This window comes from Neovison vison, chromosome 8, assembly GCF_020171115.1.
Source record: "Neovison vison isolate M4711 chromosome 8, ASM_NN_V1, whole genome shotgun sequence".
Taxonomy (NCBI): Eukaryota; Metazoa; Chordata; class Mammalia; order Carnivora; family Mustelidae; genus Neogale; species Neogale vison.
The window spans coordinates 56,178,023-56,203,746 of record NC_058098.1 but is presented as its reverse complement, the minus strand read 5'-3'; the positions used below and the strand labels follow the sequence as shown (position 1 = coordinate 56,203,746).

The 25,724-nt window shown below is 40.9% G+C and overlaps 1 protein-coding gene and 1 long non-coding RNA gene across 3 annotated transcripts in view; one reads left to right on the top strand and one right to left on the bottom strand.

Moving 5' to 3' along the window:
- Nucleotides 1-7,761, bottom strand: part of SOCS5 (suppressor of cytokine signaling 5) — a 61,956-nt gene extending 54,195 nt beyond the window's left edge. The window contains exon 1 of one of the 2 annotated variants that reach the window (XM_044263648.1): nt 7,693-7,761. The gene's annotated coding sequence lies outside the window, so the exon portion shown is untranslated. Of the gene's footprint in view, nt 1-7,364; nt 7,539-7,692 lie in introns of those variants that run through there. The other variant, XM_044263643.1, reaches the window with a different exon arrangement.
- Nucleotides 7,762-7,787: 26 nt separating this feature from the next.
- LOC122916367 overlaps nt 7,788-25,724 on the top strand; it is a 31,150-nt gene continuing 13,213 nt past the window's right edge. The window contains exons 1-2 of the long non-coding RNA XR_006386169.1: nt 7,788-7,918; nt 20,631-20,685. This is a non-coding gene — a long non-coding RNA (uncharacterized LOC122916367). The remainder of the gene's footprint in view (nt 7,919-20,630; nt 20,686-25,724) is intronic.

The following is a 25,724-nucleotide window of genomic DNA, read 5'->3' as shown; positions in this document are numbered from 1 at the left end:
TCAACAATATACAGCAGATGCTGCTCATCTAGGTAAAATTTAAGATACTTTATAACTCATTAGCGGAAACTGCAGTTCAAAAAAGTTATTATTCATCCAACATAGTGCTATTCCCTCTGCCTAGAACTCCACAATCCCTCTTCACCAGGTCGTCTCTCAAGACACATCTCAAGCCTTCCCCTACTCCCAGAGCAAACGTATTACACCTATTTCAATGCTATCCTAATGTTTTCTCACACCACTTCTATCATACCACTGGAAGAATGCAGGTATGTGGACTCTTAACTCTGGTGTCTTTTCTACCAAACAAGATTTTCTTATTAAATAATGTTACCTTATTAATGCCCATTAATAATCCAGTATTTTATAGTGAAGAGGAGAAACATTTTATGGATGGCCTGTGCTATTTTCCAATCTCTAGGGTAAAACTGTACACCAAAAGAACCCTTATCTTTCCTTAAAAAATCAGGAATTTAAGGAATGTCTCCAAATCCTCTCAAAGTATATAGATATGATCTCTCCTGGTAATGGCATTCAAAACCGCCACAGCAAAGGAGAAAAACAGCATTTCATTAACCCTAAATTAAACTGTTATAAGTTTTAAAAGATGCCTGTTAATATCTTGGGAAACATTTAGATTAACAATCAAAAGATGAGGGCCTTATTAGTCCCTACTCCACATACTGGGTAACTTGGGAAAGTCACTTAACCTCCCTGAATCAAATTTTCTTTTTTGAGAAAACTGGACAATTTACTTACCTTTCAGAAATGTTTGGAGAATTCAATGAAAAAAATGACTGCAAATCACTTAGCCTGGAACATAATGAACAGTCAAAAACAAACAAACAATCTCTTTTATAATTATTTTCATGGACATCATTTTTATCTTCAGAACTATGCCCAACAACTTTAACCTTAATACATTTCAGGACTTTGTGGTCCAGCAACAACTACAATTAATGCACTCATAGAAGCTATCTCCAAGACTTCTGGATCCCCTTTCCAGGTCACAACTCAGGTCCTGTAAATATAATTGGAGTATCTTCTCCTAAATTCATTATCTTGTTCTCTGCCACACAGAAACTCATCGAAGGATATTCCTGTAGCTTCTCCTTGTTGGCTTGGCTGTCAACTACCTGGAACAGCACACAGAGTCAGCTGCAAATCTGGCAACTTTCACTGCCAGTCTGTCTTTTAAATCATTTATAAAAAAGAAAAAAATGTTATATTAAATTAGTCCCAGCACTGATCACCTGAAGGGTAATGAGGCTGGACTACTGTCTCATGTTAATAATTAAAGTTGAAGACTAAATAATTAGATAAATAAGCTCCCCTTTGGCTATGTGCATATTTTAACCCCTAAAAAACATACCTGGACTTCTCCCAATAGATTTCATTTAATGTTTAGTAAGTTTATTCTTCAGCTTTGGAATATTTCACCTGCTTTCCTTACACAAAGACACACTAATCTGCAGAACCCAGGGTCTATGTTAGGGTTAAAATCATACAAAATCCTGATTTTCCTCCATATTTCTCACTTATTTCATATTTCAACTATATTTCAACCTCCAATTCTTAACTCCCCTTTCACTGACTACCCACTATATATGAAGGCTTGAAGTTCAGGTCCCAAATCATTCCTGTTCCATCACTCTACCTTTCATTTTCCATTTTAAGTATATATACATTATTTAAGTAAGCTTCTAACTTTTTAATTGCTTGAAATATAGTATATCAATACTTGATTACCACATCTACCTGAAGAATCTTGCCCAGAACAGAAAGACTGGATATTATTCCTGTTATAGGAATCTTCAAATAAAATAAGGAAGTCATAATTTGAAGACAATCCCAGAGCAATAAGCCTATTTCAAAAAAAATTTTTTTTAAGGTTTTTATTTATTTCTTTGACACAGAGAGATCACAGTAGCCAGGCAGAGAGGAGGGAGGAGGCAGGCTCCCTACTGAGCAGAGAGCCCGATGTGCTGTGCGACTGGATCCCAGGACGCTGAGATCATGACCTGAGCCAAAGGCAGACGCTTACCCCCACTGAGCCACGCAGGCACCCCTTTGAAAATACTTTTTAAAATTATCTTCCTCACTTATTATTAGCTTTGATAAAAGATTATTGTATGACATTTCATCAAATCAAAGGTAAATTTAATTTTGGTGTTAAACATCACATGAGCCAAAGGCTTACAGACTGATAGAGAAACTGTGGAAATATATTCTTGCTCTACTGTATTTGGCAGTGTCATTATGATTATCTCTCTCAAGTCATTCCTTGGGCTTTTTCACCTACATGTACAATAAAGGGAGCTAACTAATTCTCAGTTAAACTACTCAGATGCAAATTTACCAAATATTAACATGAAGCAACAGTCCAGCCAGTTACCCTTCAAGATTACTTTTGCTCTAACAAGATTCAAAAGCCTTCTCTCCATTACCCATGAAAAAGTAAGATAATTGGCTAACTCAGAAAAAGAATTTATTGAGTAAGGAAAATTATTCGTAGTTTCCTTTGGTCATTCTCTAACATCTACATTGAAGCTAAGAAAGTAGTTTGCATGGTCCATACTCAGTCCTTGTATCCGTGAATTTTAAGTATGAATACTGGCAATTCACAATGCCATAATTATTTTTAAACATAAAAAAATTGCAACTTAATGAAAAATTGAGCAATAATTGGTTATATTTTATTATAACACAGTATGTCAGGTTTTTAAAGATTTTATTTATTTGACAGAGAGATCACAAGTAGGTAGAGAGGTAGGCAGAGAGAGAAGGGGAAGCAGGCTCCCTGCTGAGCAGAGACCCCCCCCCAATGCGGGGCTCAATCCCAGGACCCTGAGACCATACCTGAGCCGAAAGCAGAAGCTTAACCCACTGAGCCACCCAGGCGCCGCAATTACATGGTATTTCTAATGTCTCTTGAAACCATACTTAAATATTTTATTCACATAATTAGATTATGTAATTGATTGGAAGATCTGCATGTCAGTTCTACAAAATTCCTAAAAGCATTTCATGATTCCAAAATTGACCAATAAACTGTAATAATTTCATAATCTTTATTATAATAGTTAATCAAAAGAAGATTAGGTGTTGGTCACTCTCAAACATTAAAATTCTGTATCAGGGGGACGCCTGGGTGGCGCAGTTGGTTGGACGACTGCCTTCGGCTCAGGGCGTGATCCTGGAGTCCCGGGATCGAGTCCCACATCAGGCTCCCAGCTCCATGGGGAGTCTGCTTTGCTCTCTGACCTTCTCCTCGCTCATGCTCTCTCTCACTGTCTCTCTCAAATAAATAAATAAAATCTTTAAAAAAAAAAAAAATTCTGTATCAGGGAAAGAAAAATATGATCCTGAAAGCTTTTATACTCCATGTAATGCTTATTTCAGATTAAAGGGATGGGGGAGACAAGATGGCAGGGAACTAGGAGGAGGCACCATTTCAACCTGTACCCTAAAGTGAGCTGATTACCTACCAAAGAACTCTGATCACCTATGAAATCAGCCTGAGATTAGAATTATACACTTTTGGATCTCAGATTAAAGGGATGACCCATGTATTTATCACCTGAAGTATCTACCCACAGAATGCCTGACTGAGATCTAAAAAAAATAGCACGAATCTACAACTAACATAATAAAAATGCTTTTGAGCTACACTTACTTCTGCTTTTAATCTCTAACCTGTAAAATGGACTCAATTCAATGAAATTCTAAAAATATGGGTAATTAAAAATATGTGATTTTTTTTTAAATCACTGAAATTATATTTAAAAAGAGACTTAAAAAAGTACACTCATGTATGACAGACAGTAAGTTACATGTTGTGACAGTAGGTTAAGATGCATGAGAACCAAAGTCAAGGAAATGACAAGCAGAAGAGCTGTTATAAAAGCAATAGAAGAACCTGGTAAGGCAGAACCAAAGAATATGTAGGAAAAGTCCACCAGTGTCATTTAAAAAACACCTGTTAAACCACATGTTCATAACACTAATTAGAACTGGGTTACAGCAAAGTAAAAAACAAAATGTTACAAAGTTGGAATTACACAAATTTTATCACTAAAACCCAACAATATAATGAATGAAGTTATCAAAACATTCACTTAATAGAAAACAAGGTTCAAGGATTTTCTCATGGCTTCACTGACAGAAAGGAATTGTAATGAATAATATATCTTTCCTTACCTAATCTTACCCAGTAAGCCTTTGGAACTCACCGCATTTTCACTAGAATACCTGCAAATCTATTACTGGTATTTTGATTCTAGAATAATGTTACTGCAACAAGGGTTTCCAGATGACATTTAGAAAATCAGACACACTCACTCTAACTTGATATGCATACCTAATTAAAGGTGCAAGACAAGCAGAGGAAGGAGAAAACAAACATGAGGGCATCAGCTGCACTAAAAGCCTTGTAAGATAGACTCTTAGGTGATCATGTATTTATCTAGGAGTTTTTGGTAGCCTCAAAGTGACTTCATTAATAGTGAAGAAACAAATGGGCACACAAGTGTCTATACACACCTAATGAGCCATAAAGAATAGTGTCCAATATCTGTTGCACTCTTACTGTGTGCTAAGGAAAGAAACACTTTGAATCCTCACTACTCTCCTATGAGGTGGTTATTTACTACTACCCTCACTCTACAGATAAGGAAACCTAAAGTACACAGTGGTTAAATCATCTGCCAACATCAATGTTATTTAGCCGCTGAAATACAAAGTCAGTCGTTCTCTATTACAACTATGATAGAAATTATGTTTTCATAATTGTCAAGTAATTCTACTATTGCTCTTATTTTTAAAGGTACTAAAGCCCATTTTAACATAACAAAACTACATTTACCGAGAATAATAATTTTCATATAATTTATTTGGAAAATACAGGAAACTTTTGGATTCTGAAGATCTTGTAAGCAATTAAGTTTTAGCATAAAAATCACAGAACACAAGCCTGCTCCAAGCTCATCTAATATTTTAATCTAGATGACATGACAGTTTGTCTCTTTCCAATGAGAGAGAAATATCAGCACTTCCACTAACAATGAGCCATATTGTTTAAAACTTTTCAATAAAAGCTTATCCTGTTTTATATCATTTCATGTATCAATGTAGTCAATTCAAACTTCCCCATCCTTAGCAGAGAACAACATCACAAATAATCCAAAAACTATTTACAGTTGGCACTGCAACTCTTTAGAAATAAACAATGTGAATGTGATAATGTAGAAAAACCCTGGACTAGAGTCCGGAGACCTGCCCACCCATCCTGGCTCTCTTCACTACCTACCAATTTAGTCCCTTTCCACCGTTCTGGGCCTTGGTTTCCTGACCTGCAAAATAATCATCTCCACCGCCTACTCTCCCACCTCTAAAAGAAACCTGACTCTTGTGCATACATCTTTTTTTCCAATGGGAACATTCTCCATCTATTTAGCTATTATCATTACTTTGCAGGCATTAAACATTATTTTTCCCGGGTTCTACAAAAGGAGAAAACAGTCCATTATTAACTAAGGTGATAAGGGAAAGCCCTCAGGACCACTAGTTTACCATAGATGAGCCTCAAGGTGAACAAAGTAGAAGCCATTATAATGCTAAAAGGTGTTAGGTTTCAATATTTTAGGCTACTGTTTTGTGTGCCAGTACATTCTCCCTAAGGACAAACAGTAAAATTCAAGGACAGTAAGGAGAAAAAGTTGTAATTATCCATCAGTTATTGAAAAACTAAATAGGTGACAAATGAAAATATTAGTACTTTTTTGGAGAACATTTTTCTCTGATGAATTACATTACAGAGCAACATATCATTCACAAATTTTCTCCGATATGTTTAAGTACTCCCTACCAAAAAAAAAAAAAAAAAAAAAGAAGGTTTTCCTTTTTTAAATTGTGAGGAGTTAGTCAGATAACATACATGTGATTAAGAAAATATTTAAAAGATGAAAAGATCTAGCTGTGCAATTCTTAGCTTCCCTTTCTCAATGACTTGAAGAATCTCAAAGGGATGCCAGAGGTAGAATCTGTGGACCTCCACCGCCTAACCCTGGTATGCATTTTCTACCTTCCTAACCCATTTTCAAGAGTGTTATGCAAATACAAGATTACTAAAATTAAATTAAGCATCTGACATTAATATTGAACTGTTAGAAAGCTCATCCTGATTTGCTTTCTAGAGCTGCTACATTACCAGCATCTTCTCAGCACAATACTTAAAGTTGACCTTGTAAAGAAACACTTAAAAGCAAGGGACAGAAAGCATGTGAATTACTTAATAATCTTGTAGACTAAAAGTTTAAGTAGCAAATTCTAACAGCACAGTCAGTCCACTCTAAATGTTAAGTCATGAAGAAGTAAGCCACAGCTATAGGTTCAGAGACCTGAAGAAAGGATATTCAGCGGATATAGCGGCGACTGCAAGAATTTCAAGGTACAGTTATGAGCATTTCTAGCAAAACTAGTAACTGGTAAAACAACATCAAACATGTACATACATTTTAAAATAAAGGGTAACTGACAAGCTCCAGCAGCAAGCCTCCTCCCGGGTGGAATGCCAAAATAAATGTCAGAAATCACCTCGCGAATCCAATCCCCCAGCCTTCCAAAGTTTGGAACCAAATCGACATGGGTACTTAAACTGCTTCTTAGCATCCTTCTTTAAATGCAACTCCCTCCCCAGAAAGTCAGTTCGCTTCGGCTACTTGAATGCCCAAATCCCAGCACCAAAGAATCGTAGGAGCCCAAGTAGTTGCAGAAGGGTCTTCCAACGGCCGCCTGCGCATCCCTTTCAACCTCGCGTTAAAGCCCTGGAGGTGCTCTGGTCACTTCCCCATCCAAGTTCCCCAGTTCTCTCATCTCCCAGCGGACCGCTTCTCGTCGGCTTTGACGACCCCCCGGTTCGGAGCCCGAGAGCCCAAGTGACCTGGCCAGCTGGCCCCTTCCCCGCAGCACGCGTTAACTGCCCCCGCAGTCTCCGGTGGCCTCCCTCCGACCCCCATCACGAACTCCCTCCTACTGGCTCCGAACGACCCCCTTCCCCTTAGGCGCCCCACGTCCCTCCAACCAGAAAAATCATTCATCAGAAATGCATCGAGAGCCTACTACGCGCAAGCCCCCACTACGCGCAGCGCTGTCTGCACAGGGCTCGCGGCCCGAACTCGCCTTCCCCCGCCCGCCGTCTCCTCCCGGCCCGAGGGCCGGAGCTGCCTCAGCCCGGGGTGTGGAGGCGCTGGCCGGAGGCGGACTGCGCCGGGCGCGGGCACCCGAGGACCGGCAGGCGGCCGCTAACGGCGGCGCGGGGGGCCGGGAACAAGCGCGGGCCGGGCGCGGGCCGCGGGGACACTCACCGGTCCGGGCGCGCGGGGCGGCCTCATCCAGGGGCACCTGCGGCCAGGCTGACGGGCCGGGACGGCGCAGTCACGGAGAGGGCGAGTCCGCCCGCCGCTCCCGTCCCGTCCCCTCCAACTGCCCGATCGAGCGCAGTCTCGTTTCCTCTGGACGGAGCCCGGGGACCCCAGCTCTGCCGGATGCCCCCGCCAGGCCCCCACCCCCTTCCCCGGCCGCCTCCCCCCTTTACCCTTTCCCCTCCCCCCTCCCCCCAACCCCCCACCGGAATGGAAAATACCTCCCGGGGCGGGGGGCGGCGGGGGCACGCCTCTCTGAAGGGCAGCCTACCGTGACCAATAGCAGGCGGGGCTCTGGAGGGGCGGGATTCCTAGCGGCCAATCCGGAGGCGTGTAGGTGAAGGCCGAAGAAGGGAGGCAGGGAGAGAGAGGGGGGCGGCCCGGGAGTCAGGGAGGTCCAGCCGCTCGGGTGTGCGCTGTGCGCGGCTGCCATTTTGGAGTCGGGCAGCTGAGACGGCGGCCGGGTCCGGCCCGGGGGAAAGGGAGAAGCCAGTCAGGTAGGAAAGAGGCTGTCACGTGGGTTAGAGGGGCGGGGTAAAGCGGGCTGTAGCCGGAGGGGAGGGGTCGGAGGCTGCGAGTCACGGTGGCTGAGGGGGGTCACGTGGCCGGAGAAGGGCTAGCGGTGGGCTTGGGGGCGGAAGGTCAACCTGAGGTGGGAGAGGGAAGAAAGCTTTGTCCCTGGCTTCAACTCTGTTAGGGATATGGAAAGGAAAAATGATGAATGGAGGGTGTGAGTGCCGGGCCGGAAAATGTGAATGAGTCTCCTTAGCTCCCTCCAGCATGAAGCCACCCAGTCACTGAATTCCAAAATGCACGGGAACCTGGGCATTTCATTTAATTCAGGTAGTTCCATCCCTACTCCCTGCTGTCACAAACATGACTCACAGATCTGATGGAGGGGTGATTGTCCTCCACTTTTTGCCCGCACTTTATGTGGAAGGGCCCCCGCCCTGGAAATGGCTGAAAGGGTAAAAGAATAGTTGAGGCATTGTGATGCCAGGACAACTCCTTACATCCGGCGTTTTGGAAACCGTGTCGTCATTCACAAATTTCCTGGCCAGTTCTGTCTGGGCCATACCATGATCACGTTCCAACGCCTCCAAACTTAAAACAAAAACAAACAAAACAAAAAACAACTTGCCTGTGAGCCCCTGCCTAACGCTCATCTGTATTTCAATTCGTGATTTAAGTACAGCCTAAATTAAACTCCCTACTAGTACATGGAAAGTGCTCCTCTTAAGGTTACCGGTGACATCCATGCAACCAAGTTCAAAGTCACTTTTAAGTTCTTATTTGATCTCTCCTGCAGGAAATTGGATGGACTATACATCCCTCTTTAAGCTTTTTCTCCTCCACAGGGCACCCCTCACCCCAGTTTGCCTGACACTATAAACAGTCAAAAGATTATTAATCTTACTAAATCTGTTATCTGTCGGCTAGTTAAGAGAGTCCCAAGAGCTGATTTTCAGTCCTCACCTCAGTAGGTGCGTAGTCATTCTACCGCACACTAGGTGACCTAACCACTTTGGTGGTTGAGTGTACCTTTAATGACGTCCAGATAAGTGTTTTTGGACATCTCCACTTGAACCTTATTATGACCTATCTAAATCAGAACTCAAATACCCTCAGAAGTGCTCTATTTCCTCTGCTCCTTATCTTTTTGATAATATCCCCATCCAACCCAACAAATCCAGAACCAGGAACCTGGGTGTAATCCTCCGTGCTTCTCCCTCACTGCTGTAAGTACTTCCCTTACCTTTTCTAACTTTGTCATGTGGGTTATATTTACTAGATGCCCTTTCGTCTCCATTTCTACAACCAGAGCCTCACCTGGGTCACTTATTCATTAAGCCACTGAGCACTGTACTATGTTCCAGGCATTGTTTGAGAGCTCGGGATATGTGGTGAACCAAGTGACAAGGTTGGTGAGATAAACATTATATGAGTAAACTAATAAATGGACAAGATAACTCAGGGGATAATAAGTGCTATGAAGCCAAAACAAAAACAAAAAACAAAACCCGGAAACCTGTAAAAACCTCCTAAATTGTTGCCTATCTCTTTATCTCAATTCCTCCCCACCCTCACCCCACATCTTCTCATCCTTTTTATTCTCAAAAAGGGAATGGCCCTGAGCCTTTCACCTGGAGATTTAATTTTATTCCCTTTCATCTGCCATGACTTCCTTCTCTATTACAGCTGCCTGAATATGAATCCCTCTACTAGAAGATAAGCTACTGTAGAGGCATTGTACCTTATATATAGCTTGGTGCCTCCACAGTGACTTGGCTCAGAATAGGTACTCACAAATGAGTGTTAAATGGTGAATTTCCTGACACCTGAAGCAAGCTGCCACAAAAGCATCTCCAGCCCAAATCAGAATGGGAAGATCCATGAACTTAGCTACTAGAGTATAGTGACAGTGGTACCTCATGGGCAGGGGTGGGGATATGAATGAGGTCACCTCCTTTGGTTCCTTACAGGTCTGGGCTTCCATGATGCTGTGCCCCGTGAGTGGCAGTAGTTGCTTCGTAAACACTATTTTACTTGACAGTGCCAAGTGCATGTGAGCAATTTAAAAGTACTTTTTGTTTCTGATGATGAGCTTTAAACCCAGAGCATTCTGGGTAAATTGCCAGGATAGGCCCTGCAGGAGAAGGTTGCAGTTGCCACTTCACTTTGTATTTCCAGGCCCTTGGGTATTGCACCCCAACAGGGAGTGAGATGTTGCCAGTTCTGTCATAGTCATTGTAATTAAATCCAAGTTCTGGCAAAGGGCAGTGCATAATTATGAAGTATTATTATGGTTTTTATCATTATTAGGCACCCAGCTGCCCAGCCCAGGAAACCACAGTAGTAAAACACTGAGAAGCCAAGCTCCTCTCCCAGCTGGCATGATTCAAGACCAGGTGTATTGGCACACAGTCTTGCAGCTCCACTCGTCAAGACGAGACCTTCTGTCCCCTCTTTTTGGCAAGATAAAAATTTAAATGAATGGGAAGAGGAAATGTGAAGAAGGACCTTTGCCACTGCCTTTGAATCAAGTTCCTTTCTTCTTCTCTCACCAGAATGGTCTCACCTATGATTTATTGTGTAAATCTTCTTCAACTTTATTCTTGACCATCCAGCTTCCCAAATATCATTTCCCAGGGTCTATTGAGAATATATTAGGGTGGGATATAGAGAACAGAAACCTTTTTATCTTCAAGAAATTTATGGTATGGGCTAACTAATTCAGAAAGTATAGTCAGGCTTTGACAAGACATCTGCCTTTTACTGAGCACCTACTCACCACCATACTCTGCACCTTCACATGTGCTATGTGACTTAATTCCTACTCTCCCCCCAAAAAGTAGATTTTATTATCCTCATTTTCTTCAAGGTCTCAAAGATTAGGTAAATAACAGAACTGAGATTCCAACATAAATATACAGATTTGGTGATTGTATATTCATGGTGGATGTGTCCACACTGGTAGATGAATATAGGCATCAGACTTCCCTCTTTCTACTGAATCGTACAAAGTAGATTTTAAGCTGAGCACTGAAAGGACAATTCAGAAGTGATGTTGAGAGAATGGTGCCAAATGAGAAAGCCAAATTGGCCATAAGCCTAAAATCAATCAATAAGGACAGATTTCTTGTTCAGCAATGTCATATTATATTCTTCAAGTACTTTTATTGTCTCAGCTACTCCAAATGCAGAAGTCACCCCAGGTGGTACAAGGGTGGGTTGACAATGGAGGAGGGTGGCTTAGGGAGGGAATATGCTTTTGAATGGAGAACTCCCAAATTGCCCATAAACTGGCACATCTAGCACTGGCTTCTGGAACAGCCAAAACCATCACAGCTTTCCCTGCTGCCAATCACTTGTTTTTAACTGATACATGTAGAACAATTTTCCATTCTCTTCGTTTTTTCTAAAACAATTGATTAACAATTTTTTAAAGATTTTATTTATTTATTTGAGAGACATCACGAGCAGGGGGCAGAGGCAGAGGAAGAAGGAGAAACAGACTCCCTGCCGAACAGGGAGCCCAATACAGGACTCAGTACTAGAACCCTGAGATCATGACCTGGGCCGAAGGCAGACACTTAACCAACTGAGCCACCCACGAGTCTCTGATTAACAGTTTTTAAATACAGTTTGTTTAGAACTTACTATGTTGTGCAAGGAAGTTCATTTTTATTTTTAGTACTTTTTAAGGGATTTAAGATTTTAAAAAATGCACTCATATTAAATGTACGGTCTGATCTGTTGTGAGATGTGTATGCCCTTGTAACCACTATCATAATTTTGAAATAGAAATTTCCCTCCCCCCAAAAAAGTTCCTTTGAACCCTTTTTTTTTTTTTTAAGATTTTATTTATTTAACAGACAGAGATCACAAGTAGGCAGAGAGGCAAGCAGAGAGAGAGAGAGGAGGAAGCATGCTCCCTGCAGAGCAGAGAGCCCGACATGAGGCTCAATCCCAGGACCCTGGGATCATGACCCGAGCCGAAGGCAGAGGCTTTAACTTACTGAGCCACCCTGAACCCTTTTGCATAGGAATTTTAATACAACTTGTATTTTAATGACTCCAAAATTTAGATCTCTAGTCAACCTTGCTTCCAAAGTCTAGGCCCAAGGCTGCCTGCTTGACATGTCCACCTGGATGTTGCAAACAGGCACCTCAAACCAAGCGAAACTGAAAGATGAAGCGGACTGTGCTTTATCTTTGCTACAAGAAAACCCCTACCTCTGATTCCCTTCTGAAGTCATGTTTCTGTATTCTTTAGTTTGGTTGACATAATCATCATCTACCAAGTCATGTAAGCTAGAAATTTTTAAGTATAATCTTCTCCCCCTCTTACACCTCCCCAGAAGTGAGTCTTATTCACACAAACATTTTTAAATCAGCCATTTGCATTTTCAGTATTCTCATTCAGACACTTGCTTGCAAGATCACCAAAACCAAAACAAAACAAAACAAAAAACCCTCCTAACTTGTTTCTTCATGCTCCAATTCATCCACCAATCTGCCACTTTAATTTTCTTTTGAAAACCTAGATCTGACTGTTTCAATCCTTTGCATTCAGGGACTGCCCAACTGCCTAAAAATGACACTGAAAATCTTTCATGGTATGGCCCAACCTTCCCATCTGGACTCCTCTGCTCCCTGCCACATAGAGCCGGCCATCCATTTTCATCCCTCTATGCTTTTCATCAAATATCAATCTGAAATGTGCCTCCTACTCCACCTGAAAACTCTTGCTTCCCTTTCACAGCCCCATTTATAAGACTTTCCTTTATGAAGCCTTCCCAGACGTCTCCAGATACACAGTCTCTCTCTGCTACACTTGACTCCTCCCATATCATGTTGCACATACATTTATCATGGTGAATAGACATAGTGGTTAAATGGAATAGGAGAGCTGAGTCAGAAGATCTGAGTCTAACTTAGAAATCTCATTCATCGCTTGCTGTATTAGCCAAAGCAAATGACATAACTTCTCTGGGCTTCAGTTATTGAATCTATGAGTTGGTACTAACAATAACCATAATAATCCCCTACCTCATAGTACTCTTGTGGTGATCAAACAAGTAATTATAAATGTGAACATAGTTTGCAGTATATGGATATTACATGTTATAATTACACATTTGTATCTTCTGATAGATTTTGAACTTCTCGAGCGCAAAAACCAGTATCTGGCCATCCACCAGATGCAGTGCCTATCTAGGCCTACTCCTTGCCTAGATTGGTTTATGGCAGAAGTTGTCATTTTTGGTAGGATCATATTCTCTCAATTAACTCTCTTAATACTATTTTCTGTGTTTCTTCAAAAGCCAATCATGACATCCTCACTTCTTTTTATAATTGTTTATTGCCTTTTCAATTAAATAGCTACATTGAAAGGTCTCTAAGGAACAGAAATAAATATTCTATCCATGATTAGTTTTAAGCACTTTGATTTATTTGACAAAAAGTTTTTAGAGTCATTATGTGCCCAGCCCTGTTCTAAGCCCTGGTCATACAGTGGTATACAAGAGACTTCACAAAACTTATGTTATCGTGGGGACAATAAGCATGCAGGAGCAGTAAAAATGTTCATGTATACAGTTAAAGATGCTACAAATAGAGCAATATGGAGGACGGGGCGGGTGTAGCTGGAGTGGTCAGGGAAAGCCACTCTGGAAGCCCGTAGAGCATTAGTGATGACACAAGGAGGCAAGCATACAAAAAGAAGGCAGGATAGCCTTGCAGGTGAAAGGAAGAGCAGAGAGGCCCTGAGCCCTGAGACAGAAGCAGACCAAGTTGATACAAGGAACTGAAAGGCAGCCTGTGGGGAGTGGAGGGAGTGAAGGGCCGTGGTAGGAGGCTACGTCAAAGAAGCAGACAGGGACCAGATCTCTTTGACAGGGACCAGATCTCCGCAAGCTCAAGGGGGCTTGCAAGGTCAGGTAAAGAGTTAAATGTTTATTCTAATTGTAATTGGAAACCACTGAAGGGTTTTAAGCAGGAGTGTGATAAAATTTGATTTTTTAAATAAGATTTTATTTATTTGTTTGTCAGAAAGTGAGAGAGAGAAAGAGCATAAATCGGGAATGGCAGGCCAAGGGAGAAGCAGTCTGCCTGCTGAGCAAGCAGCCCAGACAATGCCATGCGGGGCTCAATCCCAGGACCCCAGAGTCATGACCTGAGTCAAAGTCTCTTAACCAACTGAGCCACCCAGGCGTCCCTGATTTGGTTTTTAAAAGATCAATTTAACTGCATATGGAGAATATATTCTGGGGACAGTAGGAGAGGGGATTAAAAGGTAGACTGGTTGTTTTCAGGCAACAGAGATGTTGGTCTGAATTAGGTTGGTGCTAAGGATGGTGAAGAGTAGTTTGGGGTATGTTTGGCAATAGGACTGATAGGACTTACTGATAGATTTAATGACAGTAAGGGAAAGACATTCAAGAGGGCTCAGGGTTATGGTCAAAGCCATTAGGTGGATAAAAGTTCAGTTTACTGAGTTCACACAGTACCTGTGGGGGCTCTGCCCTGGGCTCTGAGAATACAAAGGTTCGTGAATAAGACAGAGTTCTTGGCCTCAAGAGGTCACAGTCTGGGAGGATTGCCTCCTACCTCCTACACTGATGACTTCCGTAGGAGGTTTTGTTTTTGTTTTTGAAGATTTTATTTATTTAGAGAGTGAGGGGATGGTGGTTGGAAAGGAGAGAGAGAAGGAAAACCTCAAGGCTTCGCTGTGCTGAGCATGCAGCCCAATGCGGGGCTCCATCTCAGGAACCTGAGATCATGACCTGAGGAGAAATCAAGAGTTGGACACTTAACCTGAGCCTCTCAGCCACCCAGAGCCCTGCTGTAGGACGTTTTAAGCACAATTACAGAAGTACATATAGGTTATGGCACATCAAGAAAGATTCCCTAGCCCAGTCTAGCCAACCGAACCAGGAGTCCTGCCTTCTTGGGAAGATAAGTAGGAGAATTTCTCAACACCTGTGAGATGTGTGCAGTAATCCACACTCTAGTTTAACTTAACTCTTTATAAATATAGTAGCTGTCAGCAGCATCTGCCAGGGTCTCCGATTTGTTACTACTTTGAAGAGAAGAGGAAAGGGGCTAGTGGCTCAGTTGGTGGCTCAGTTGGTTAAGCATCTGCCATCAGTTTAGGTGATGATCCCAGGGTCCTGGGATCAAGCCCCGCATCCCTCTCCTCTGCCTGCTGCTCCCCTTGCTTGTGCTCTTTCTCTCTATATGTCAACTAAATGAATAAAATCTTAAAAAAAAAAAAAAAAGTAAGAGGACGGGAAAGAAAGCTATGGAGAAAGTAAGAGTCAGGATGGACAGAAAGGCAAGGTGCCCAGCTAACAATAGGGTCTGGGCTTCTGCTGCAGCCCTCTGCTCAAAACCTACCAACAGTATGCCCTTGACTGGGGATATGTTCTGCTTTGTTTCACTTTAATTGCAGCTGCAACTTTTATGAAATTGCCATATGGCTCCTGAATGACTTCTCTCAGCTTTTTTTCTTTTTTGGTATTTAATAACTTCTATTTGACCCACTGACACATTCACATTTCAAAAATCCAAATAAGAAAGGATATAATGAAAAGTCTTACCTTCTCCTTCTCCTTCACCCACTTCTGTACCCCACCCACCTGGATAGGTAGAGATAACTATACGGATTTTTTCTATGTATCCTTCTAGTGTTTCTTCACACAGATACAAGCAGTCTTTATATTTATTCTCTTCCTGCTTCTTACACAAGAGGTGGCCTAGTTTATCCCCTGATCTGGATCTTGTTTTTCCCTTTAACAATGTATCTTGGAGACCTTTCCTATCAGTACTAGGAGAGCTTCCTCATTCTTTTAAACAGCTGCATAGCATTACACTGCAGGATCTGCCGTAGTTCATTTAACTATTCCCCTATTGATGAATCCTTAGGCTGTGTCCAGTCTTTGCTACTTATTACAAACAATCCTATACTGTATAACCCAGCACATATGTCTGCAGGTATAGCCTTAGGATAAATCCTCAGGAGTCTTGCAAATACTTTAATAATATCTTCTAAAAGAATGTTCTGAGATAGTGTGACTAGGTTTCCAAATTAGAACCTCAGGTTTCCAGGCATTGACTCTTGCATTCCACCAAGAGAGTAGTTCCTCATTTTTCAGCCTGTCAGTTATGCCTTTATGTTTTTTCCAATAAGGAATTAAAAAAAAAAACATTTAATCTGCTCTCCTGCAACCAACCATAGTTGGCATATTGTTTTAAAAAAGAAGAAAAAATAGACTAAAATGCAGTTGAAGCATGCTCCAGTTAATGAATTGCAAGCTCTAGAAAATACTTGATTTTTCTTCATTCAACATGAAGAAGCATCTCTAGAATGAAGTCTCAAATGAAGGTGAGGACTATAGGGTGTACCCTGCCCCAGCCAGCTCCCTGTGCTACCCCAGCCTCATGGCCAAATATTCCTTGGCCATTTTTGTTAGCATTTCTTTTCATTTATTTTAGTAATTCTTCATTCTCCCATAGTTGCTTTTGAAAAACAGGTTTATGGTTTTGGTGAAATGGGTAGGTTTGGTCAATGTGTTTTATAACTAGGCCAGGTAAAGTAAATGTGCTGTTTTTATACTACCCCCGTCTTATTTGTTATATTCCAGGTATATAAGACCAGGATGGAAAAATTCTAGGACACTTAATTTACATGAGCTTGTTGAAAGAACATTTATGGATGCAGAAATATACACAAGTGATGTGGCAATGAGAGTTGCCCTTTATAAAAAAAAAAAAAATATATATATATATATATATACACACAGAGACACACACAGACACCTATATGTACATATGTATGTGTATATATATATTTCTCTATTTATATAAAATTTTAACTATATCTATATATGTATCTATATCTATCTATCTATATATTTGAAGAAGCTAGCCCACCTGTATTACTATCATTATTGGAATATAAAATTATCTTTCCACATAGTACTTCTCTTTAGTTTGGCTCCATGTAGGTGGAGGTGTTTTGTTTTTGTTTTTGTTTTTGTTTTTAATAATTATAACATGAGAGAAAGTGTTAAAAATAAACCATGAAGTTGACAAGGTACAGCAAATAGCCATCCAGAAAGCTTTTCTTAGCTCTAAAGCTTTCTCTCTCGAGAATCACAAAAACTACAAATTGTAGAACTGTCTAGTTTCTGTAGCGTGTCTAGTCCCAACTGTAATTGAAGTTATCTTACATTTTTATTTTTTATTTAAAAAAATTTGGGAGGTGCCTGGGTGGCTCAATGGGTTGAAGCCTCTGCCTTCAGCTCAGGTCATGATCCCAGGGTCCTGGAATCAAGCCCCACATCGGGCTCTCTGCTCCGCAGGGAGCCTGCTTCCTCCCCTCTCTCTCTCTGCCTGCCTCTCTGCCTACTTGTGATCTCTCTCTCTGTGTCAAATAAATAAAATCTTAAAAAAAAAAAAAGAATGATCATAAAAAAATTTTTTTAAACATTTTTATTTATTTATTTGACAGAGGGAGAAAGGGCAAGCACAAGCAGGGGGAGCAGCAGGCAGAGGGAGAGGGAGAAGCAGGCTCCCTGCTGAGCAGGGAGCTCAATGCAGCACTTATCCCAGGACCCAAAGATCATGACCAGAGCCAAAGGCAGAGGCTGAAGGGACCAAGCCATCCCGGTACCCCTATCTTACATTTTTTAAATGTTTCACATAAAGATTCTACAGCCTCCCTTTGGCCATTACTTTTATTCCCCCTTAGCTGGTAAGACTTGGACTCTCTCTTTAGAATATAACCAGAATTGTTGTTCCCTACCCTTCCTTCCCCTCTCCTCCCCCCTTCCCCTCCTTCTTCTTCTTCACACATTTATTCTTTCATAAGAAAGTTAGAACAACTGTCAATTTTTAAAAAACTTCTCTTTGGATTTTGGTTGGCACTGGGATTTCCAGGTAGACAATTGTATCATATGTAAATAATAGTAAACCTTATTCATATTTTTGTCCTTTTTGTATCAGCAGAATTCCCTCTTAAGTGAAAAAATACATGCTGAAATTATTTGTTTATCCAATCCCTGAGTATCTGTAGAGAACATCCATTCTACTGACCACACTCTCATTTTGTTCTGGGGGCTATGGTCCTCCCTTACTCTCAGTCCCTGGACTTGGGGAAAAGATTGATGTCTACAACTTCCCCCACCCCGATTTCAGGGGTGAAACATATAACCTTAGCCTAGGTCGTCTAGTATACCCTATTTCTCTTGCCACAGTAATCCATTCTAGACCTAGAACATTGGTTCTGAATTTGAACCTAGAGACAAGTACTCCATGGAGTGGCTTGCATCCATACTGGGTAATGAAGACGTTGCCTAAGAATTAAGCCAATACTGAAGATGCCGAATTTAGAAATGAAGAGAGAGAGATCAAATCCTAGGTCACCCTGTTTGAGCCCTAGATCAAACTTCATCTGAACCAGATCCTCTAAATTATTAAGTTACATGAACCAATAAATTTATCTTTTTAATTAAGATAGTTTGGATTACATTTTTCACCTTTGGCATGCAAAGGACTTTTAGTTGATGCAGTATCTTCTAACAAAATTGGGCAAATTAAACTTATGTTGTTCCCATGGTTTGACAAATTACATGATTTCCCCAGCTAATTCCCAGACTCCTCTCTTCTTGCACTTGGAGTGACTCTACCATTGCTGCATACCTGTCTAAATCCCAAACCAGAGTCCTGCACCCCTTTCCCCAAGGACTTCTCCAGTTCTTTGCTTAAACCCAGCCCACTGGTGAAGTTAAAGAAGGAAGGGAACAGATGGCAACCTGATTCATAGTGCTCTTACAGGGAATTAAGCCAATTTATTTTGGGGGTCAGTTCCAGTTCAGTTTCAGCAGTGAATGAAAGTTGTTTTAATCCATTTCTGGTTCAGATCTGTAATCATCTACAGTAATCCAAAGTTCTTCACAAGAGAAAAATATTTTGGGGAGTTAATATTTGTTCCAGTTTGAGAAAACTATGTAATGTGGAATCAAGCACCTGTCTTATTAGGCCTTCTGTGCTAAAAGAAGTAGCATATGGGCAGGACAGGGAGGCGATTAATAGTGTACTTAATACTAAAATAATCAGCCTAGACGGCCTCCATTATAAGCAGAGTTATAAAATCTACTCCTTGGATTTGCTTTTAATATTCTCAGTCCACATCAGAGCACACTTTGAAATATCATATCACATAGTATTGACCAAATTATTAAAATATTGGTTGAAACATTTTTTGAAAATTTTGCCTCTGTTAGAGGAATACATACTTTATAGGTGAAACATTTACGGTCTCTGAAAATTATTTCTGATTAGTGTGACATTATGTCAGTATTTTAAGGTGCTCAGACTTAGCAGTATTCATGAAAAATGTACTGAAAATCTAGGCTCAGCATAGGGAATGTTGTCAATGGTATTGTAATAGCATTGTATGGTGACAGATGGTAGCTGCACTTGTGGGAGCATAGCATAAAGTATAGACTTGTTAAATCACTGTGTTGCACCCCTGAAACTAATGAAACATTGTGTGCCAACTACACTTCAATTTTTTAAAAAAATATAGGCTCAGAATATTCACAGGACCATTTTAAAATTGCTTCAGGTCATCTAATGGATATGTTCTGATAGGAAACACTTTTTGTCTCGTTGCTCCCATTATAAATACATATATATTTATAGGTAATAAATATAAATTAAATAAGTAAGTAAAATTTGAAGACACAAAATGCTCAGCTTGTTCCAAAATATTTTTTTGTTGGTGGATTGTGTGCAAACAAAAAGAATGACAGATGCCATCCTTATACTTTACGAAAACACCTCTTGCTTATGCATGTGTAAGGAGGACGTTGGATTTGACAAGGTGCAAAGGGATGTCTTACAGATGGTACACATGAGGCCCATCAGGACAGGTCTTCCCAAACTAACGGAGCTGTAAAAGCAGTTGTCATGTGCATGTCTGCCACACCTGTTCAACAGAGAAATTCCCACTTGTAAATATGGTCTCCAGAATCAGAGCAGAGGACTGACTGAGCTTAGTTTAGTTTTCTGTTAGTCTGAGAGAGACTATGACCACCAAAATGGATTTCATACCTTTTTGTGACTCTTCTGGGATTTTTACATTTTCCCTGGCATTGTGTTATTTAAAATTAAAGTTTAAGATTAAAATTCTTTTACTTGGTCCTTGAAGAAATAACCATAATTTATCTTATGACATTAAATTCATTGGCAGTGTGCTTTGGTGGGAATAAATTTGTGTTCTGCAAAAGGGCTTGGATATACAGAATTTCAATGCCTCAAATGATGTAATTTTCTATAATATTTAGCCTGCCATTTTTAGTTTGGTGTTTGTATAATAGGAGATTTCGAAGAAAAAGCTAAAGAGAGGCTAATTTGCTTGGTAGTGCTTCTGTTCTTTTGTTCTTTTAGAATCTAAAATTAACCAACATCTGCAGTGTCAACAAGGACTCCATATGGCATTCAAGTTTGTACTTTTCCTAAATAATGCATTTGAGGCAATATAATCTGAGAAGAATTCTGAGGTGATAATGAGTAGAATGCCTCATGTTGCATAGCACTTTATAGTTTCAAAATGATTTAACAACTGGGACCTTGTTTGAGCCTCACAACAGTGTTAAGAGGTCAGGGGTTCAGGTGTTTCTTATTCTTGTTGAACAGATGAGAAGATGGAGGTCCAAAGTATTGAAGAGAAATGGCCATTGTCACAAAGCTGGTGAGTGGCAGCATGAGAAGGAAACCCAAGCCATCTGGTATCTAATCACCCTTTCTACTGTATTACTAGGATCAAGTTGTTGACAACCCATTGTTAATATAGCATGTTTTCAAAATAATAGATCCCACAACAACTCTGTAGGAAAATTTTAAAAAATTACTAGAAACTAACAAACATGTATTTGGTTTTCTAGAGTTTAATAGATTTCATTTGTTCAGTTAAATTAACAGATGATTTCCACAGAAGTTCATCTATTTAACTCTTGTGATTTCCTATTTTACCTACAAAAAAAAAAAAAAAGAGTTCCCACCAAAATGCTTTTTCTCCTTGTGAAATCATGCCTCATAAATCTTTATTTGTCATATCTAGAAAATCTAAAAACTCTTCTGTAAGAGATGTTACAACTGAGAGTGTTTTCTTCATAGTAATACATAATCATTTAAGTCGAACTGAGTTTTGAAACACTTCATTTTATTCAAGCTTCTGTGAATTTCTGCAACAGGGCAATTATTCAGAATTTCTGGGATAAGAAAAAAAGTAGGTTGAAGTTAAAGAATGTATTAGAAACATAGCTTGTGACTGAGACATAGCCATAAATTTAGAAGGAACCCATTTTTTGAAAGCATAAATATTGTTACTGCCAATCCATACTTTATAGAAATTTCTAGCTATGTAATATTACCATTTCTACTTTAAAATGCAGGGAAACTCAATTGCTTCCATTTCTTGAGAGTTTGAGGCTTAAAAATTATGAACGCTGGCATTCTTTTTTTTTTAATTTTTTAATTTTTTTATTTTTTAAAGATTTTATTTATTTATTTGACAGAGAGAGATCACAGTAGGCAGAGAGGCAGGCAGAGAGAGGGGAAGGGAAGCAGGCCCCTGCTGAGCAGAGAGCCCGATGCGGGACTCGATCCCAGGACCCTGAGATCATGACCTGAGCCGAAGGCAGCGGCTTAACCCACTGAGCCACCCAGGCGCCCAGAACGCTGGCATTCTTGAAGGGGAACACTGTGAGTTTGTAATATCGAAAAGGCACTGGCATTCTTTTACATTAACAGGCAGATATATTTCCAACAAGTGGAGACAAAGGACTCTACTGGCATGAGGAGCAGCCAGCAAGAATTTTAATCAGGATTTGGCTCAGTCTGCACTGGTTCTGACTTCACAAAAGTGCATCTTCAGGAAGTGCATCTTCAGGAAGTACCTTTCTACCAAGTGGAAAGCTGGCAAGACACAGCATTAGAGGTTGCTGACACCAAGACAACCAGAGCTCACTCAAAACTTAAAATTTTGCCTCCCCATTTGTTGCTTGGATATGTCTCAAAGAATTACACGCAGAAAAGCAAGATTTAAACTTGATATTATCCAAAACATTTTTGTGACTCTACTCTCCTACCTACTCTATGTCCAGGATTAGTGGAAATACACCAAACATTTTTGAAAAGGTCATCTAACCTAAGTAGAAGAATGTTATCTTTCCATGCATGAAAATAGTTGGACATGAGAGCCATGAAAAAGATATGGGGAGAAAAGGACAAGAAGAACATTATGGAATGTACAAGTAATAGGGAGGAATTAGGGAGAGTTGGGGAATTTGGTTAGGAAAGCTTTAGAGAGGGGTGCCTGGGTGGCTCAGTGGGTTGAGCCTCTGCCTTTGGCTCAGGTCATGATCCCAGGATCCTGGGATGGAGCCCTGCATCAGGCTTTCTGCTCGGCAGGGAGCCTGCTTCCCTCTCTCTCTGTCTGTCTCTCTGCCTACTTGCGATCTCTGTCAAATAAATAAAATCTTAAAAAAAAAAAAGGAAAGCTTTAGAGGGGAGGGTTAAGTCATTAGAGTTGGTAGTAACTCCCATCTGGCTAAATTGTAGGAATCTGGAGGGAGGGGCTCAGGGGTGCTAGAAGACAGTTCTCATGATGGTAGCATTCAGAGCTAACCTGACAGTGGAGAGACAGCAGCAGTGCCAAGGCTGGGAGAAGGCCACAGTTTGAAGAAGGCAAATACTTAAGGGACCACGAGAACCCCAGCTGCACTTCTTTTTGCTTATTCAGTCAGATCCAGTTTTTCCCCCCTTCCCATCTCCACACCTCTGCCCACCCCTCGCCCCTCAACCCCCACCATGAAAAAAATCTGTGTTGACTGACCCCAGTTTGTTTAACTGAGTCCTCCTTCACCCAGTGAATGATTTGTGGAGCCTGGGGCTGGTAATCATTATTTAGCAGTGACTTCAGCATTAATCAATCAGAACTGGAATGATACAACTTTGTTCCCACTCCGCCCACTCACAACCACAACCTTTTTGTGCTACAGCGAAGTAACGTGGTCCCTTGGCTATGTTGCCGCTGATTAATGGGCTGTTGGAAGGGCCAGTACAACTCCCACAATAGTCTAGTGCTTTTCTGCCAGATTGGCTTAAAAAAAAAAAAAAAAAGGCAGCCGATCATGTCAAACCATGTTAGCCAATACCTGTATTGTCTTTCTGAATTATAAAGCACAACAGTACATCTCGTTCTCTGCAATTCATTATTAGAAGAAAGCATATGAGGAAGTATTAGGCCATGCTTGTGCCACACGAGATAGCTAGACAATCCTGCACACTCCTGCACTGCCCATTGGAACGTGTCATTTGCACCCTGAGACAGTCATGATAACTCTCAAAATGAGATGCAATACCACCCTCTCTTCCACTCCTTGCCTGGATGCTGCAGAACAGTGACCTTCAGAGGAGGTGGGTGGACGTGGCCTTGCCAGGAGATGCTAAGCACCCAAGACTCAACTACCTAAAATAACTCATTAACCTGCCCCTCCCAAATCACCCACTCCACCTATATCACCACCACAGGAGGAATTAGGTACCCCAAGGTCACCCTAAGGGTGTCTGTGAACTTTGACTTCCTCCCTCAACAGACACCGTTAGGTTGGCCTTTTGAGGCCTCTGGGATACTGGGAAGCTGATTTCTCCTGTGTAAAAACATCAAGAGCCAGGAAGAATGGAACACCACATGATTTATTCCTGAATCCCTCATCCTGTTGGATATGCCCCAGGGTGGAGTTATTCTTGCTGTCACAAATAATTCAGCCCTGAGCGGATCAACATGTTTAAAAGAAGTTTCCAAATATGTCTAAAACTCTAGGTGCAGAAACACAAGTACCAATTAACAAGGGCAATTTCAAATAGAACAGAGGTTGGAAATTAGAAAAACAAAGAGGCACAGGATATAGCAGAGGGAGCCAGCTCTGTTGGTAATGGGTTGTATGCCCTCAGTCATTATATTATGCCTGTGTCTCAGTTTCCTCGACTCCAAAATAGACACTAAGATGAAAGGAATTTGGTGAGAGACACTTTTGAGAAATGGCAATTTATGTTCTCTCTCTGTATTTTTCCCTTTCCCTCTCCCATTCTGTCTGGCTTACATGTTTTTACCTCAGGAGAGATGTAGGGGTTGGACTTCCAAACTTTAGTTCCAAATAAATCCTTGTATTTTCCAGACTAAAGAGATCTGTTCTCCCAGAAACAGCAAGGATGTCATCCTGCTTCTTGGCAGTACCCTTCCGATGTAAGCCTCAGGAAGGCTGCATCTTTGCTGAAGAGCCCCTCTTTTCTAGAAATGCACTTTGAGATTTACTCATGTGGAGTAATGATGGCAAGGGCCTCCAGAGGTCCTGGCACTTCTTAAGGTGCCTGGTCCCTGCCAGAGCCCTCAGTAAGTGTGTAAAGATACTTCCCACTTATCCGAGGTGGATTTCCTGTCCGCCCTACAGCACAGGGGCTCCAAGTTTAAATTGCATTATATACTCTAAAAACTCTAAGGAATCATCAGTGGTAAGCTGGCCACTAGTTTAATTTGTGTCTCTTTATCATTTATTAAAACTAAGCCTAAACAAGTCTTAACACACTGTAGGAAATCCACTTTCTAGGGGCTGAATTCACCGTGGGTTTACTTTTGCCAGCCCTCCTTATCATTGCCTTTTCTGCACCTACCCTACTTTGAAAAACATCATGTGCCTTCTCCCAAATCCCTGAATATTTTCTTTAAAGTCGGAAAGGGGTGTCTCTCATCCTTAAGTGTACATATTTAGGTTGTCTGTGTTGCCCTGAGGAGCAACTTTAAGTAAAAACCCATAGCCAGAGGACCAAGTCTGTGGTCAGCTTCTCTGGGAGCCATGTACCTTCTTGAAGTTGTTAATAAAACAAAACAAATAAAAATTTGAAGATCTTTTATGTAATTGTCTTTGGTGTTACTGCTGCTATCAGGTGAAGAGGACGTCTGTTGCTTCAGGGCTGTGCCGTATTTGGAAAGGGGCAAAATAGATCGTATAGATCTTTCCCCTTAGAAAGAGGCAAAATATCAGTGCAACTGAAAACCTTCCAGGAAAGGCTGCTTGCTTTTGGGATCTCTGAAAGCACTTATTGGACATAATCTCATGTGTGTTTTTCTTGGTAGCAGATGGAAATTACCATCTTCTTCTAAGGCCATTTTCCTGCTATGGCTGGCTTTTCTCTTTAAATATTTTAGGAGGAAAAGTAATGTATTTTCTGTTTGTTTTGTGGTGGTGGTGGTGGTGGTGGTGGTGGTGGTGATGATGATGATTTATAATTTAGAGAGTCTATATTCTTGATTCAGTCAAAATAATCCTTGAGTCACTTCATACTTCACTCCAAATAGTCTTTCTCAGAACTTGGAAAACAAAGTAAAATGGTACTCCAAATATTCCTTTCCCTCTTATCTTTATGAATCCTCCGATAGAGCCAAGGAATTGCCATTCTAGGGTCTGAGGGGAGGAAACCCCCCTCTAATTTAAAGCTTCCTGAACTGGATTACCTATGCTATTCAAAGAACTAAGTATTTTGAAAATTCTAGAAACAGCAATGCAAGCATTCTTCTCCCAATAGAAACTACTAAAAGTAGTTATATGGTCTATCTCTTAAAGTGGATTTTTTTCCTTCCATCTTAATTAAATGAGAAATAAAAGGAAGTCATACACAAAACTTTCAGAACAATGACTACAATATAAGAGATGGAGTTCCCACCAAAAA